The sequence below is a fragment of the Hippopotamus amphibius genome, chromosome X (genome assembly GCF_030028045.1).
Source record: "Hippopotamus amphibius kiboko isolate mHipAmp2 chromosome X, mHipAmp2.hap2, whole genome shotgun sequence".
NCBI classification, from domain to species: Eukaryota; Metazoa; Chordata; class Mammalia; order Artiodactyla; family Hippopotamidae; genus Hippopotamus; species Hippopotamus amphibius.
In genome coordinates this window covers 118,500,117-118,518,850 of record NC_080203.1, presented here as the reverse complement: position 1 = coordinate 118,518,850, position 18,734 = coordinate 118,500,117, and the positions used below count along the sequence as shown (strand labels likewise).

At 36.5% G+C, this 18,734-nt stretch overlaps 1 protein-coding gene across 4 annotated transcripts in view; it reads left to right on the top strand.

Moving 5' to 3' along the window:
• CNKSR2 (connector enhancer of kinase suppressor of Ras 2) overlaps positions 1 to 18,734 on the top strand; it is a 281,792-nt gene that overhangs the window by 35,513 nt on the left and 227,545 nt on the right. The gene's annotated exons all lie outside the window — the stretch shown is intronic.

Sequence of the window (18,734 nt, the reverse complement as noted above, 5' to 3'; positions counted from 1 at the left end):
CTATCATGGCAACTCTGGGTGTGTCATTTAGCTTGCTGATGTGTTACAGTGAGCGTATACTGAGGCTCAAGGTCTAGTGGAAGTCAACTTGTCCACCATGTTGGACCCATTTGGTTGTAATCAGTTTATGTCATGTCCTCGGGCTATGTCATTCTGTCAAAGGTTGTGCCCTGCCCCCTTCCCTCCTGTTTCATAGTTAATAGTCATCATTATTGTCCTATTTGATAATGACCTCATCACTTATTAAAAAATCATCTCTTTTTGCCTCTGACAAACTTTACTGTAGTAATGGCCATTGTTACTTGGGAGCTTGTTAGAAATACAAAATGTCAGGCCCCACCCTATATTAACTGAATCAGAATCTATAGTTTAATCAGATCCCTAGGTCTTTTGTATACACATGGAGCTTGAGAAGCAATGGAAAACTGACATTGTTTTGAGTTATAATTATTAGAATTATTTTGAGGAGGTCTTATAAATTTTATGGAAAAACATCAGCCCCTCCAAATCGCCTGATTTTCTAGGCAAAGTAAAATTTGCATCATAGGCTAATAAAAATAATTTGCCTTTTAGTATAATTGTATGATATTATGCATTGATTCTGATACATGAAGGAAAACAAATATAAAATTCAATATCAGCACTTATGTTTCTATAAGACAACCCAGAAATGACTGTGGGATAAATGTAGGATTCTTTTTATTTTGAAAATAAATTTTTATGAATACACTTTAACTTTGTGTTAAAAGACCAAACATCATAGCTTATTTTAATTTTAATATTCAGTAAAACTAAGTGATATAAACATTAGATGGAAGGTAAATGTTGACTGAAAATTAAATTGGGCCTAATAGTTTAGAACCTGTTTTAGGAGTCATAAAAATTTTAAAACACCAAAGGTTTCTTTTTGGCTTGACCCTGTCAAAGTATTGAATAGTTAATAATGCTGACATTTGTTTATTGTGGAGAAACGTGTGTGTGTGTGTGTGTGTGTGTGTGTGTGTGTGTGTGTGTGTGTGTTTACCAGAGGTGGAGGCTACAAACAGAGGATTTGGACTGCTGAATAAGATTTGTATTTAGGGAAGGATCATAGCAGGTGTATTGAGATTAGGTGTACTGGTGGATGGTACCCTTTGTTTCTGCAGTTACTTTTATGCTAGAGTTTTCTTTTGTAGAAGTTATGTCAGTCAGAATTAATGAGTTGCGTATGTCTGGATTAAAGTGATCGGCTGTAACTTTTTTTTTTAATTTGTTTATTTATTTATTTTATTGGCTGTGTTGGGTCTTTTTTGCTGTGCGCAGACTTTCTTTTTAGTTGCGGTGAGCGGGGCTACTCTTTGTTGTGGTGCGCAGGATCCTCATTGCCGTGGCTTCTCTTGTTGCGGAGCACAGGCTCTAGGCACATGGGCTTCAGTAGTTGCAGCACATGGGCTCAGTAGTTGTGGTTCACGGGCTTAGTTGCTCCACGGCATGTGGGATCTTCCTGGAGCAGGGATCGAACCCCTGTCCCCTGGATTGGCAGGCGGATTCTCAACCACTGTGCCACCTAGGAAGCCCCCGATCCGCTGTAACTTCTAAAGGCAGTTTTTTACTTCCCTATTACCATACTGTTTTTCTCGAATCACCATTTTAAAAGATGTTTCTACATTTTATCACATTTTTTCCATTGATTTTGATTTGTTTTTCAGGAGACCATAGATACAATTATAAATAATATGGAATAGGTTCTACTTGTAGGTTTTTTCCTTACCTTCTATCACCAGGAGGAAATTAGGTGGTGGCAGGTGGGGGTTTAGATAGCATGGAGGAATAAAACAGCCAAAGAAAGGACATGTTTGGGAAAGCTGCATTCAACTCACATGGTTGGAATAACCGATGAAGTGAAGGTACTGAGCAGGAAGATGAGTTCCTGCCAAAGATGATCTTTTCTTGGCAAAAGGCAAACTGTCCACAAGTCACTGTGCTACACATTGAAGCCAGAGGGAGGTTTTGAGAACACAAGTCTGAATGCAACCTTCAATCATGCTGGCCTTCTTTCAGTGTGTCACACTCTGCATCCTGTCTCCCACCCCGGGTCTTTGCTGTTTCCAGAGTCTAATGCTCTTCCCGCCCCCTTTGCCAAACTGACTCACACTCCTCTAGACCTCACTTCTTGCCACACTTCTCCCAGAAAACCTACCCTTGAGCTGTCAAAATTGGTCATATCCCCCTATGACAGGCTTTTGGAGCACCATGCAAAGATACCTTTCCTTCCCTTCGATTTGCTTGTCAGGGTTGCTTGTGTGATTCTTTACATAATGTGCTTCTCTCCCATTGAACTGTTAGCTCCGTGAAGGAAGGGACCATGACTGTTTCTCCTTACTTTTTATTCACACTCCCTAGAAAAATACCTAGATCATAACTAGGCATTTGATAAATATTTGTTGAGTGAATAAATGAAAGTTGGTATCAGGAATTAGAAAAGCACTTGGGAGGGATCCTGATATTGGGGACAGGAAGGGAGATATTCCTAGCTCAGCAAGCTTGTTGGTCAGAGGAAAATCATATAGAGGTCTGTGCTATGGTGGAAGTTTATGGAATGGTTATTGATTTAGGAACCTGATTTAAATCTGAAGAAATCAAGAGTATTAAGGGAAGCCTGGGGCTGAGATAAACCAAGATTAGATGTCTCTCCGGAAGTAAAGTTGGATCAACAAGTTTTGCTCTTTTGAATGGCATGACTCAGGATTGTCCCCCCATCAACACTGTGCAACCTCCCCCACCAATACACACACACACACACACACACCCCTGCCCATGGACACGTCCTCCCTGGAGAAAGAAATCTCTTCTAGCCCTCAGAGATGACTGATTAATCCTTTGTGCTACTTTACTGTTCCTTCAATATTTATCTGGATGGCATTTGGATACAGAATTCCTTTCCCCCCTTGGTATAGCTAATGTGCAGTTTTTTATAAAATTCAAAATCCACACATTGCTGAAACGTTTTGGCATGTCTTCACATTCAACAGTATTGTTTAGACATTAAATGAAAATAGTAAAAAAAAATGATAGCATCTGTATTAAATCCCATTGTAATTAGGCTAATTATTTTTTCATGGTGAATTAGCTTGGTTGAGATATATTGATGTAAGATTCACAGAATTTAGTGAATCATTGCCTTTGATGGTTTCTTTGTAGTCAACAAAAAGAAAAATTGTGTTTCTGTTAGAGAAATTTAATTACACAGGGACATCGCATTAGTAATCAGATATAAAATAGTAACTTACAGGTGTGGCTTTCATAACAGGTGTGGCTTTCATAAACCCATATACCTCCCCAAATGCTTAAGTCTAATTAAAATTTGAAAGTAGCAAATTTAGGCTAAGATTAATTTGTTAGTTGACTTGTACTTTTTTATATATACATAATGTAAAATTTACCACTTATCATTAAAATTTTTTAACTTATAAAATACCTGACATCAAATTTACTATGTTAGCCATATTTAAATGTACATTTCAGTGATGTTATGTCCATTCATGTTGTTATGCTACCATCACTACTATCTGTCTACAGAACTCTTCATCTTGTAAAACAAACTGTACCCATTAAACACTAACTCCCTCTCTCAGCCCCTGGCAACCACCATTCTAATTTTTGTCTTTATGAATTCTACTACTCTAGGTACCTCATATAAGTAGAATTATACAGTATTTGTCCTTTTGTGATTGGTTTATTTCACTTAGCATAATGTCCTCAGGGTCATCCATGTTGTAGCATGTGTCAGCATTTCCTTCCTTTTATTTATTTATTTATTTATTTATGTATTGGTCACACCACATGGCATGCAGGATCTTAGTTCCCTGACCAGGGATCGAACCCTCACCCCCTGCACTGGAAGTGTGGAGTCTTACCCACTGGAATGCCAGGGAAGTCCCATTTTCCTTCCTTTTTTTTAAGACTGAAAAATATTCTGTTTGTTCATCTGTTGCTGGACACGTGTGGTGCTTTCACCTTTTGGCTATTGTGAATAATGCTGCTATGAACATGGGTATACAGATACCTTTTTGAGACCTTGCTTTCAATTCTTTTGGTTATATATCGAGAAGTGGTATTGCTGGATCATATGGTAGATCTCTTTTTCATTTTTTGAGTAACTATTGTACAGTTTTCCATAGTGGTTGCACCACTTTACATTCCCATCAACAATGCACAAGGGTTCCAGTTTATCCACATCCTTGCCAACACTTGTTATTTTGTATTTTGTTTGTTTTGTTTTTTTGGATCATAGCCATCCGAAAGGGTATGAGGTGGTATCTCATTATCATTTTGACTTGCATTTCCCTAGTGATTAGTGATGTTGAACATTTTTTAATGTACTTATTGGATGTCTATATATATCTTCTTTGGGGAAATGTCTTTTAAGCCTTTTCCCATTTTTTAATCAAGTTGTTTTTTGTTGTTGTTGAGTTACAGGGGACTTCTTTATCTATTCTGGATATTAATCCCTTGCCAGATTTATGATTTGCAAATATTTTCTCCCATTCTGTGGGTTGCCTTTTCACTCTTGCTTATAGTGTCCCTTAATGGACAAAAGTTTTTAATTTTGATGAAGTCCAATTTATTTGTTTTTTCTTTTGCTGCCTGTGACTTGTATTTTTTAAGTCAAAATCTGTAAACATGCTTTTTGAGATAAGAAGTCTGACAGTAGAAGTCTTTCATTTTCAGTTGTCATTAAATGAATATATAGTATGTATCCCCAAAACATTTTAGGCGCCTGTTGACAAACTATCCATTTTCCGAAGATGATTCAAACTCCAACTCACCTATTCATTTTTCACCATTATAAAAGAGAGACTCTGCTAGCTATCTTCCCTTAGAATTAGAACCTCTGTTGAGAAACTGTAACATCTTTATAAGGCCAGTAAATATAAATATTTTTCTGTCTTCATGATAATCAGTTACTGTTTGGTGTACAATACAATTTTTGGAAAAATGTATTTCAACATTGCTATAAGAGACTCCAATTGGAACCTGTAGTCGTATTTATTGAAGGGGTTTGTTAAAGGCAGTATTCATTACATCACACAAGGATTCTTTCCAGTGGGAAATCTTTTCTTGGCTTTAGTATCAAGAATAGATGGACTTCTCTGAGAAACTGGCTTGCTTTTATCTAATGAATAGTTTTAACCATGTACCTGATCCTGTTTTCCTCTTCATTAGCTTCAAGACAATTTACAGGCAATGTTCTAGCTCCTCCCACACTTTAGCAAGTCTAATATTTTTATTGGTATGAAGCTTTTATATTACCATTATTTCTGACTCCCATTTTATGACTAATCATATTTTCCCTCAACTGTATTTTTCTCATTTATTTTTAATTTGTGTTATCCTGCTCAATTGAGTGTGCATGTGTGAATGTAAATGATAAACTTAAACCCCTTTTGATACAAAGTAAAGTTTAAGTAAATGGATTTTTTTAACTTTTTATTTATTTTTTACAATAAACTGCATATATTTAGAGTGTACAATTTGGTATCCCAGTCTCCCAATTAGTCCCCCCCCCAACCCTCCCCACTTTCCCCACTCAGTGTCCATATGTTTGTTCTCTACATCTGTGTCTCTATTTCTGCCTTGCAAACCAGTTGATTTGTACCATTTTTCTATAGTCCACATATATGTGTTAATATACAATATTTGTTTTTCTATTTCTGACTCACTTCACTCTGTATGACAGTCTCTAGGTCCATCCATGTCTCTACAAATGTCCCAGTTTCATTGCTTTTTACAACTGAGTAATATTCCATTGTATGTATGTACCACATCTTCTTTATCCATTCATCTGCTGATGGACATTTAGGTTGCTTCCATGTCCTGGCTATTGTAAATAGTGCTGCAATGAACATTGGAGTGCATGTGTCTTTTTGAATGACGGTGTTCTCTGGGTATATGCCCAGTAGTAGGATTGCTGAGTCATATGGTAGTTCTATTTTTAGTTTTGCAAGGAACCTCCATACTCTTTTCCATAGTGGCTGTATCAATTTACATTCCCACCAGAAATGCAACAGCGTTCCTTTTTCTCCAAACCCTCTCCAGCATTTACTGCTTGTCGATTTTCTGATGATGTCCATTCTAACTGGTGTGAGGTGATACCTCATTGTAGTTTTGATTTGCATTTCTCTAATAATTAGTGATGTTGAGCAGCTTTTCATGTGCTTCTTGGCCATCCGTATGTCTTCTTTGGAGAAATGCCTGTTTAGGTATCCTGCCCATTTTTTGATTGGGTTATTTATTTTTTTGATATTGAGCTGGATGAACTGTTTATATATTTTGAAGATTAATCCTTTGTGTGTTGATTCCTTGGCAAATATTTTTTCCCATTCTGAGGGTTGTCTTTTCGTCTTGCTTATACTTTCCTTTGCTGTGCAGAGGCTTTGAAGTTTCATTAGGTCCCATTTATTTATTTTTGTTTTTATTTCCATTATTCTAGGGGGTGCATTAAAAAAGATCTTGCTGTTACTTACATTGAAGAGTGTTCTTCCTATGTTTTCCTCCAGGAGTTTTATAGTGTCTGGCCTTACATTTAGGTCTTTAATCCATTTGGAGTTTATTTTTGTGTATGGTGTTAAGAAATGTTCTAATTTCATTCTTTTACATGTAGCTGTCCAGTTTTCCCAGCGCCACTTATTGAAGAGGCTGCCTTTTCTCCATTGTATATCCTTGGCTCCTTTGTCATAGATTAGTTGACCATAGTTTATCTCTGGGCTTTCTATCCTGTTCCATAGATCTATGTTTCTGTTTTTGTGCCAGTACCATACTGTCTTGATCACTGTAGCCTTATAGTATAGCATGAAGTCAGGAGCCTGATTCCACCAACTCCATCTTTCCTTCTCAAGATTGCTTTGGCTATTTGGGGACTTCTGCATTTCCATACAAATCGTAAAATGTCTTGTTCTAGTTCTGTGAAAAATGCCATTGGTAATTTGATGGGGATTGCATTGAATCTGTAAATTGCTTTGGGTAGTATAGTCATTTTCACAATGTTGATTCTTCCAATCCAAGAACATGGTATGTCCCTCCATCTGTTTGTGTCGTCTTTGATTTCTTTCATTAGTGTCTAATAGTTTTCTGAGTACAGGTCTTTTACCTCCTTGGTTAGGTTTATTCCTAGGTATTTTATTCTTTTTGTTGCAATGGTGAATGGGATTGTTTCCTTAATTTCTCTTTCTGATCTTTCATTGTTGGTGTATAGAAATGCAAGAGATTTCTGTGTGTTAATTTTGTATCCTGCAACTTTACCAAATTCATTGATTAGCTCGAGTAGTTTTCTGGTGGCATCTTTAGGATTTTCTATGAATAGTATCATGTCATCTGCGAACAGTGACAGCTTTACTTCGTCTTTTCCAATTTGGATTCCTTTTATTTCTTTTTCTTCTCTGATTGCTGTGGCAAGGACTTCCAAAACTATGTTGAATAGTAGTGGCGAGAGTGGACATCCTTGTCTTGTTCCTGATCTTAGAGGAAATGCTTGCAGTTTTTCACCATTGAGAATGATGTTTGCTGTGGGTTTGTCATATATGGCCTTTATTATGTTGAGGTAGGTTCCCTCTATGCCCACCTTCTGGAGAGTTTTTATCATAAATGGGTGTTGAATTTTGTCAAAAGCTTTTTCTGCATCTATTGAGATGATCATGTGGTTTTTATCCTTCCATTTGTTAATATGGTGTATCACATTGATTGATTTGCGTATATTGAAGAATCCTTGCATTCCAGGGATAAACCCCACTTGATGATGGTGGATGATCCTTTTAATGTGTTGTTGGATTCTGTTGGCTAGTATTTTGTTGAGGATTTTTGCATCTAAATTCATCAGTGATATTGGTCTGTAGTTTTCTTTTTTTGTAGTATCTTTGTCTGGTTTTGGTATCAGGGTGATGGTGGCTTCATAAAATGAGTTGGGAGTGTTCCTTCCTCTGCAATGTTTTGGAAGAGTTTGAGAAGGATGGGTGTTAGCTCTTCTCTAAATGTTTGATAAAATTCACCTGTGAAGCCATCTGGTCCTGGACTTTTGTTTGTTGGAAGAGTTTTAATCACAGTTTCAATTTCATTACTTGTGATTGGTCTGTTCATATTTTCTATGTCTTCCTGATTCAGTCTTGGAAGGTTATACTTTTCTAAGAATCTGTCCATTTCATCCAGGTTGTCCATTTTATTGGCATATAGTTGCTTGTAGTAATCTCTTATGGTGCTTTTTATTTCCACAGTGTCCGTTGTAACTTATCCTGTTTCATTTCTAATTTTATTGATTTGTGTCCTCTCCCTCTTTTTCTTGATGAGTCTTGCTAGAAGTTTATTGATTTTATTTATCTTCTCAAAGAACCAGCTTTTAGTTTTATTGATTTTTGCTATTGTTTTCTTTGTCTCTATTTCATTTATTTCTGCTCTGATCTTTATGATTTCTCTCCGTCTACTAACTTTGGGTTTTGTTTGCTCTTCTTTCTCTAGTTTCTTTAGGTGTAAGGTTAGATTGTTTATTTGGGATGTTTCCTGTTTCTTGAGGTAGGATTGTATCACTATAAACTTCCGTCTTAGAACTGCCTTTGCTGCATCCCATAGGTAATGGATCGTTGTGTTTTCATTGTCATTTGTCTCTAGGTATTTTTTGATTTCCTCTTTGATTTCTTCAGTGATCTGTTGGTTATTTAGTAGTGTATTGTTTAGCCTCCATGTGCTTGTGCTTTTTACAGTTTTTTTCCTGTAATTGATTTCTAATCTCATAGCATTGTGGTCAGAATAGATGCTTGATACAATTTCAATTTTCTTGAATTTACCAAGGCTTGATTTATGACCCAAAATTTGACCTATCCTGGAGAATGTCCCAGGTGCACTTGAGAAGAATGTGTATTCTGCTGTTTTTGGATGTAATGTCCTGTAGATATCTATTAAATCCAGCTGATTTATTGTGTCATTTAAAGCTTGTGTTTCCTTATTAATTTTCTGTGTGGATGATCTGTCCATTGGTGTAAGTGGGGTGTTAAAGTCCCCCACTATGATTGTGTTACTGTCGAATTCCTCTTTCATAGTTGTTAGCATTTGCCTTATGTATTAAGGGACTCCTATATTGGGTGCATAGATATTTATAATTGTTATCTCTTCTTCTTGGATGGATCCCTCAATCTTTATATAGTGTCCTTTCTTGCCTCTTGTAACATTTTTTATTTTAAAGTCTATTTTATCTGATATGAGTATCGCTACTCCAGCTTTCTTTTGATTTCCATTTGCATGGAATATCTTTTTCCATCCCCTCACTTTCAGTCTGTATGTGTCCCTAGGTCTGAAGTGGGTCTCTTGTAGACAGCATCTATATGGGTCTTGTTTTTGTATCCATTCAGCCAGTCTGTGTCTTTTGGTTGGTGCATGCAGTCCATTTACATTCAAGGTGATTATCGATATGTATGTTCCTATTACCGTTTTCTTAATTGTTTTGGGTTTCTTTTTGTAGGTCCTTTTCTTCTCTTATGTTTCCCGCTTAGAGAAGATCCTTTAGCATTTGTTGTAGGGCTGGTTTGGTGGCGCTGAATTCTCTTAGCTGTTGCTTGTCTGTAAAGCTTTTGATTTCTCCTTCGAATCTGAATGAGATCCTTGCTGGGTAGAGTATTCTTGGTTGTAGGTTCTTCTCGGTCATCACTTTAAATATATCGTGCCACTCCCTTCTGGCTTGTAGAGTTTCTGCTGAGACATCAGCTGTTAACCTGATGGGAGTTCCCTTGTATGTTATTTGTCATTTTTCCCTTCTTGCTTTTAATAACTTTTCTCTGTCTTTAATTTTTGTCAGTTTGACTACTCTATGTCTTGGCGTGTTTCTCCTTGGGTTTATCCTGCCTGGGACTCTCTGCACTTCCTGGACTTGGGCAGCTATTTCCTTTCCCATGTTAGGGAAGTTTTGAACTATAATTTCTTCCAGTATTTTCTCAGGTCCTTTCTCTCTCTCTTCTCCTTCTGGGACCCCTATAATGCGAATGTTGGTGCGTTTAACGTTGTCCCAGCGGTCTCTTAGGCTGTCTTCAGTTCTTTTCATTCTTTTTTCTTTATTCTTTTCCACATCAGTGATTATCACCATTCTGTCTTCCAGGTCACTTATTTGTCCTTCTGCCTCAGTTAATCTGCTATTGGTTCCTTCCAGTGTATTTTTCATTTCAGTTATTGTGTTGCATATCTCTGTTTGTTTGTTCTTTAATTCTTCTAGGTCGTTGGTAAACTTTTCTTGCAACTTTTCGATCTTTGCATCCAATCTTTTTTCAAAGTCCTGGATCATCTTCACCATCATTATTCTGAATTCTTTTTCTGGAAGGGTGCCTATCTCCTCTTCATTTAGTGGTTTTTCTGGGATTTTATCTTGTCCCTTCATCTGGTACAAAGTCTTTTGCCTTTTCATTTTCTCTGTCTTTCTGTGGCTGTGATTTTCAGTTCCACAAGATGAAATACTGCTGATACTGCTTGATTCTGCTGTCTGCCCTCTTGTGGAGGAAGCTGTCTAGGAGGCTCATGGGTGCTTCCTGATGGGAGGGACTGATGGTGGGTAGGGCTGGGTGGGTGGAGCTCAGTAAAACTTTAATCTGATTTGGTGGGTGGAGCTCAGTGACACTTTAATCTGCTTGTCTGCCAATGGGTGGGGCTGTGTTCCCACCCTGGTGGTCATTTGGCCTGAGGCAACCCAGCCCTGGAGCTTACAGGCTCTTTGGTGGAGCTAATGGTGGACTCCAGCAGGGCCCACACTTCTCAGAACCCCTGCTGCCAGTGCCCATGTCTCCTCAGTGTGCCACAGCTGCCCCCCACCTCTGCAGGCAACCCTCCAACACCAGCATGTAGGTCTGGTTCAGTCTCCTATGGGGTCACTGCTCCTTCCCCCTGGGTCCTGGTGAGCACACTTTTTTGTGTGCCCTCCAAGAGTGGAGTCTCCATTTCCCCCAGTCCTGTGGAGGTCCTGCAATCAACTCCCGCTGGCTTTCAAAGTCTGATTCTCTGGGGATTCCTCCTCCCGTTGCTGGACCACCGGGTTAGGAAGCCTGATATGGGGCTCAGAACCCTCAGGACTTCTGCAGTATAACTGTTCTCCAGCTTGTGAGTCACCCACCCAGCATTTATGGGATTTGATTTTAACACAATTGCACCCCTCCTACCGTCTCATTGCGGCTTCTCCTTTGTCTCTGGATGTGGGGTGTTTTTTTTTGATGAGTTCCAGTGTCTTTCTGTCTATGGTTGTTCAGCAGTTAGTTGTAATTCCGGTGCTCTTGCAAGAGGGAGTGAGCGCACGTCCTCCTACTCTGCCATCTTGATTCTTCTCAAGTAAATGGATTTTAAGACAATGTCTTTAAAGTTTTAAGTGGAAAATGGAAAAATATTTTTGGCATAATATCTTTCTGATATGGTACAGATGGTCACTTTGGGAACAATCCCAATTCCTTCTAATTTATCATAGGCTTTAAAGGTAGTGATTTGGTGTCAAATGGAGTTGGTTTTATAGTTTGCCTTACTATTTATTAAGCTGTGGGATCCAGGACATGATCTCTAAATCTCAATTTTCTTATCTATAAAATCAAGATAATGATATGTAATTCATAAGATTGTCCTACAGATTAAATGAGAAAATGTTTGTGAAGTGCTTAAAACAGTGCTTGGCACACAGCACAAAAAATGAATGGACATTATTACTGTTAATCAGCACCAACTCTTCCATTTGGAAATAAGAGAAAACTATTGCCAGCTTAGCATTTTCTAAAACAAATTAGGACAGAGTAAATGAGAACAGACCCAGAAGAAAATTGACCTTCCTTTTTCTATTTTATTTGGTTTTCTTGGGAATCCTTGTGAAAAGAAATTGTATACTATTTTTGTAGAGGAACTGCTTGTTTGTAGGAGGAGGGTGACTGAAGGATGACATTGAAGAATATAAGGAAGGGGAGTTCTCACGTCAGCATGTATTATATTGGTTTCAGTGATATCTAAAAACTTTGCAGTGTTTCTCCTTTCATTCATTAGAATGCAGCTTCAGATCCAATGCCAACCAGGTACCCTATGCTGTTCAATTCATCAGAGTATACTTACATGGAATTCATTCCTTGGTAGTTTTAAATAATTTTTTCATGTACTTCTGAAAGAATATGATTTTATTAGCCTTTTCTTTCTTTTCTTCATTTTAATGACCATATGTTTCTGTCTAGCTCCATTTACCTCTTTCTTTTTGTAAGCGTATATATTATTGTTGAGGTCTGTTTTTTTTCAATCTTGAAATGATCTAATGTAGTCAAAACAGATTGGACTTCAGAATCCTCTGAGACTAGGTTTTAATCCTTGCTTTGCCAGTCAGTTACCGTGTACACTTAGGGAGTTACCTAATCTTGCGAATGGATAAGTGGTGACATTATTCACCTTTAGGTCCTTTCACCATATATTCTTTAGTTCTTTCTTGTCTGAAATTGGTATAACGATAGCCCCTTATCAACTGAAATTGGTATAACGATAGCCTCCTTATCAACTCTCCATCCTCACCAATACCATATACTCTCCTAAAGAAATATTCTATATGCAAGGCCTCTACTTTCTCACCCCTCAACTTCATGCTCTGTCTGGCTTCTGTTTTTACTATTATGATATTCTGGTTAAAGTCACTGATAATCTCCTTATTGTCAGATTCAGAGTGGGCTTTGAATTCTGGCCATCTGACCCAGAGTTTTCTTTTACCACAGTCCTGTACTGCTAGTCTTGAAACATTTTTTTTTTTCCGTTCACCTTCATAATACCACCCTTTTCTCATTTTTTTTTTCATTCCTCTCTGGCTGTATTTCCTCAGTTTTCTTTGTAGTTTGTCTCTACCAAGCCTTTACATTAGTTTTGTTCTAAATCTTCTTTTCACCATATTCATTTTCCCTAGTTAATCAGTTTTCTGCCTGTATACCAATAACTTTCAAATATATATCTCCAGAGCAGACCTTTATTTCTGACTGACTACTCCGCGTTGCTGCCTGGCTGTCTCAAAGGAACTATAATACCAACACGTCCAGAAGAGAGCCAGCTACTCTAAATGGCTTCTCCTTTGGTGTTTCCATTGTCTATGAATAATATCACCATTTACCCATTTCTGTAATCCAGAAATGAAGGCATCATCTTATTTCTCATGGTCTGCTCTACCTCACACATCCAATCCAACACCAGGTCCTGCACATTTTATCTTCTTTCCAATCTGTCTCTTCCTTTCTTGCCATCATCCTAGGACAAATTACTAGCATTTCATACTTAGATCACTTCAGATGTGACCCAACTTACCTCACTTTTGGCTGCCTCCAATTCATTTATCATACTACAGCTGGAGTGATGTTCACAAAACACAAAACATTTTAATGCTACCTATTTCAGACCCTTCAGTACCTTCTCATTGCTCTTAGAGTCATAGTCAGGATTCTGAATATGGCCTACAAGGCCCTGCATCATCTTGCTTTGACCCATGTCTTGAACTCTATGCTGCTCCATTCTCTTCCTCATCTCTGAATTGCAGCCACACAAACCTCTTCCAGTTTTTTGAATGTACAGTGTTCCTTTTGTAGCACAGTCTTTGCATATGTTCTTTCTTTTCCCCTCTCTTCCTCCCCTTTGCCCAGTTAACAGTTTTTAAGCTTATAGATGATAGTACAGTCATTGATTCCTCAAGGAAGCCATTCCTGACTTCCACCTCAGCCTAGGGTAAGTCTCCATTTTTGTTTTTCACAGTATGGTGTATTTTTTCCCTCATAATAGTTTTCACAGTTTGTATTTATGCATCTATTTTGGCAATTAAATGATTAATGGTTGTCTTCAGTATTATACTATAAACTTCACAAAGTCAACAGCCACGCCAGTTTTTGGCATTGATTCCCAGTGCCTGGCACATAGTAATCACCTCAGTAAATATTGATTAAATGAAGGAGTGACTGACTATGTATCGGATGCCCACTGTGTTCAGTGTTGTATGGAGGAATCAATGATGCTACCCTTCAGGGCTCTATAATCTGTCGGGAGAATAAGACACTAATAAGGAGATTATAAAAAACAGCATGGCTAATAAGTACCATAAGTGTAAAATCCCAAGATATTAAGAGAAGAGGGATACATCTGATTCAATGATCAAGACCTGACAGGATTTCAGCAACTAAATATGTAGAAGAGGATATTCTAGGTAACTGGGATCACAGTAAGGAAGCGGTTGAGTTGTTCAAGTTAGCTTCAGTGTAATATATATGAATGTATGAGAGATAATGTTAGAAAGATAGGTTGGGGCCTGAATTTGGAGGTCCTTGAATGCCAGAATAAAAGATGAAAGGCTTAGATATCCTTAAGCTTCCTTAAATAAACAAACAACAAATGTTTACCTAGAAGGTTATAAAATGAAAGATGTCACTAATCCCTAAGTTTGCAACTAATTTCTTATGCTGGGTCTCCCTGTGATTCATATTAAAGGGTGTTTTTCTGTTAATAAAATATTTTTAGAATGGACTACGAAGACTTGAAAAGAGAAAAACAGTTTTAATTTTAGCTAAAACTGTCTCTGAAACTGACGATTAATTTGGGGGGGAAAGTGTGATCCTTGAAAAATATTGTATATGAATTCTTAAGTATGTAATAGCTTTAAGCTCCATGACAATAGCAGGCAGTCTTTGTTTATTGAATATGTCTTTAAAATCAGTTTAGACTTTGTTTTAAAAATTAAAATATGGAAGTGCCGAATAATTGTATAATACTTAAGAGTTTATTTCATCGTTACTTAAGAGCATTTAAAAGTTTATTTGTAAGCTGTCCTGAAAATCACTTTGAGAAACACTGCTTGTCCACCTGATTTACTATGTTCTGCATCAAAAACTTTAAAAATTACAAAATTGTGAAACCATTCAAACATTGTTTTGTGTAATGTGCATTTTAAGTTTGTTATCTCAGATTACCATAAATCAGTATTTTAAAATTGAGCAGTTTTAAGTAACTTGATAACATCTGTGGCTTTCTTTTACCTCTTTAGTTGGCCTTGATGTAATATATCACTGGATATATTTTAAATACTTCTTTTGTGAATGTTCTGGTTTGATATATTGTAACAAAAACAATTTTTGTATGTCATATTCTTTACTGTTTCTGGCTTTGGTTTGATACAGAACCCAATTTTCTTCTAGTACCTAGTTTTTATTTTTTAACATTAAATTAACATTAACTCTTTTGTTTGGCACTGTCTCCTAGTTTCACTTCAGATGAAGTTTTCTTTCTTACTTTTGCTTTCTTTTGGTCTTTTTCTAGGAGAGGGAAGTTTTGAAGCAGATACTTCTCTGAAATTCCTTTTAAAGTTGCCTGGCATTAAAACCTGCTCTGGTTTAAAATGAAGAACCAGAAACAGATTGTAAGAAGGCTGAATTGTTTTGCAAAATGGAACAATTGACATATTACCACCCAGTCACCCAGTCTAGATTTTTTTTTTTAGTCTCTGTCTTAAAGACAGCATTAAGTTTTTAGAGAAAAAAATTAGGTCTGAGGAGAAGAGTAGAAATGGTGATGATCAGTAACTATAGTGGGGCTTGGCCATCTAAGAAGTCTTCTAGAGACCACAGGCACTGATTGATTTTCTGCTGCATCAGTCTGCACACCCTACATCATATACAGTTTCTTAGAGAGAATTCTGTTTATAGTCTCTCAGCTCTGCCAATTAACAGGCTGAAGGAGTCTTTTCAAAGGCAGTTAAATGCATGAATGCATACTGCCCCAAAGTTAGTACTAGGTACTTAAATAGTTGCTGAATGGAATGCTGGAAACATTATTCCCTGGTCTGGGTCTTTTCTATCAGACACTATGATAAAATGATATCAGAAGGAAAATTTTTTCGACTAATATTTTAGTTTAATAGTCTGTTCCAAATGTTATATAGCCTGTAGTTCGTTTATAATTTTTTTTAATTTTTATTTTTTTAAATGAACAGAGTAAAATTGACTTTTGGGGCATTACAGTTGTGTGAGTTTTAATACGTGTATAGATTAACACTACCAACACCACAATTGGGGCACAAAACAGTTTCATCACCCCCAAAAGCTCCCTCCTTGCTGCTTTATAGTTACAACCTCATCATATTCCCAATCCCTGGCAACTACTGATCTGTTTTCTAATGCAATAGTTTTGTCTTTTTCACTATATAATATAAATTGGATCATTCAGTAACCTCTTTCAGATTGGTCATTTTCACTCAACATAGTACTCTTGAGCGCCCTCCAAATTATTGTGTATGTCAATAGTTCCTTTTTATTTTATTTTATTTTTTTACGCTTTAAATATGTGCAGTTTATTGTATGTCAATTGTGTCTCAATAAAAGTTCTTAAAGGAAAAAAATGCACCTGCTGCAATCATTTATAAAAAAAAACTAAGATGATGCATATCTTGAGGATATCATTGAAAATTGCAAAAGCTGGGAAAAATCAGATCTGGTTGAAATAATCTAACTAAAATAGTCAGTTCATGTGAAATTTGTTCCTTATTAAACATTTATGGAGGACTGCTGTTGACAAATTTTAGACCTGAAAAATTCCACCAAAGAAAATTGAACTTGCTACTGGCAATGCCTTCTAGCCAAAGACCTCCAGGAACATACCTGTAATTGACCAAGTTGGGTTTATTACTTGTTGCAGCCAAGGAGAACACAGGCCACAGGGGAACTATGGAGTATCTCAGAAAAGGGGTTAGAAAGAAACTATTATAGGATTTGAGCTTTGGTTGGTTGATTTGGGGGGGGGTCTACGGAAGCGGGATTTGCTTTAAATAGTTCCTTTTTAATTGCTGAGTAGTATTCCATGGTATGGATGCTCCACAGTTTGTTATTCTTGTTCACATTATTTTCCATTTGTTAAAGGAGATATTGCCTAATTTTTGTGGGAATTTAGAATTATCTAGTGGCATAAATGCTTTTGAAGAAAAATTTTTCTAATTTTTTTGGTTGAACAAAAGATAAATTTGAATATAGTAAAAAGCAGAGCAAAGAGTAAATACAGTTTTACTTACTAAGTAAGAGTGATGGCCAGCTTATTTCTGAATTAAATCAAGAGTTTACATGGCTATATTATCCCAGAACTATATGGGAATTTTTAAAACAAATTTTAACTGCATGGGTTCTAGAGCAAAATCCCGTGTTTCTGGAATACTCCAGGAATTTGGTTTATTAGATATTCTAGGTATCTGTTAAATAGCCTATGTATTGATGTAGTTTGATCAGTTTTCCAGTAATTAGAATATAGTAAAATTCACTTAGTGACAAAATGCTACTGAATATAATTTCATCCTTTTTAGATGATTTAGGGTATACCACAAGATCTTAAATGTGAATTATCTTTTGCTAGATCATTTATCATTTTATACTATCCTATGTATAGAAGAAAAGCATGGTTATATGAGCTTTCTGGCTGTTTATATTATAGAAAATGCTTGTATTGTCTAGGGTAGAAGCTGCAATTAACAAAATAACATCCAGTGCCAAAAAAAAAGTTTTAAAAGTTAAAATATTTTTAAAAGATCTTTGAATTTTAACCTTTTAGCAGGAGGAGTTCTTGAAGTTTTTCACTCAGGAAATGGCTTGACTGAAGAGTGTTTTTAGAGATCTGACTACAGTAGACTGGACAGACTGATGCCGGGGGAGCAACTGAAAATCAGGGCAGGCTGTACAGCATGAGTTAGCTGGTGACAGTGCCATCAGAAATGGAAGGACAGAGCAAGAGCTGTTTTGAATGGATAAATTATGTTTCTCACTAACTGACAAGATAAGGGATTAAATTGTGAGGTCATCATAGATGGCTCTGAGACTGGAAAAATGGTGGTAGAAGTAAAGAAATAAGTTGCTTATAGGAAGAACGAGATTGGAAATGGGGCCGCTGAATCAGGTGTTACTGTCATTGTCGATCTTAGCAAAAAAGCAGTGTCAGTGAAACAAGGTGGCCAAAAACTAAATTAAAATAAGATCTTCTGCTTAGAATTATCATTCATGTATTAGAGTCAGCGAAAGGATATTGGACTGACGCATGTTTGTTTTAGTAACTTCCTAACCTTATTTTGCAGAAGTGGGACATAGGTTCTCACAGACCTTCATATGTCAATCTCTGTTCTTCACAGTGTATAGTGAGTGGCAATAGAAGTATAACTAATGAATTTACTATTTTTTTTTTGCTATTAACATCAGTGTTCTGTTTTTAGATAAGTTCTGTTTGTGTATAAAATGATGTAGAAAATAAAATTTTCTGGAATAGGGATAGAGTCATCCTGTAACATCAATTTTAAGTGAGCTTTTAAGATTTGAATATTAAATATAATAATTTGTATATTCTACTTCCACATTATAGTGGATTTATTTATTTATTTTATTCCATCTTCTGTAATATCGTTGATTTACTGAAAATTTATACATCCTTAGGATATCTCTCAGATGTCATCATTTTGTTAAATGTTTCATTATTTTTGGAACCTCTTTCTAGAGCTTTGATTATGTTCATTCCTTTCCCTGCAGGTGGCAGAAAGCAGTATAATTTACTGAGAAAGTCAGAGACATGTCAGAGTAATGATTTCAAGCCTTCCTTTTGATTGTTTTAGTTGTATAGTTTAATATGTCAGTTGACAAAAGTGCATGATTTTCTTCAAGGTAAATTTGTTTGGTTTACAGTATGGGTCAACACATTTTCTGTATGTTTTCTTGAGAACAGTAGGTAGG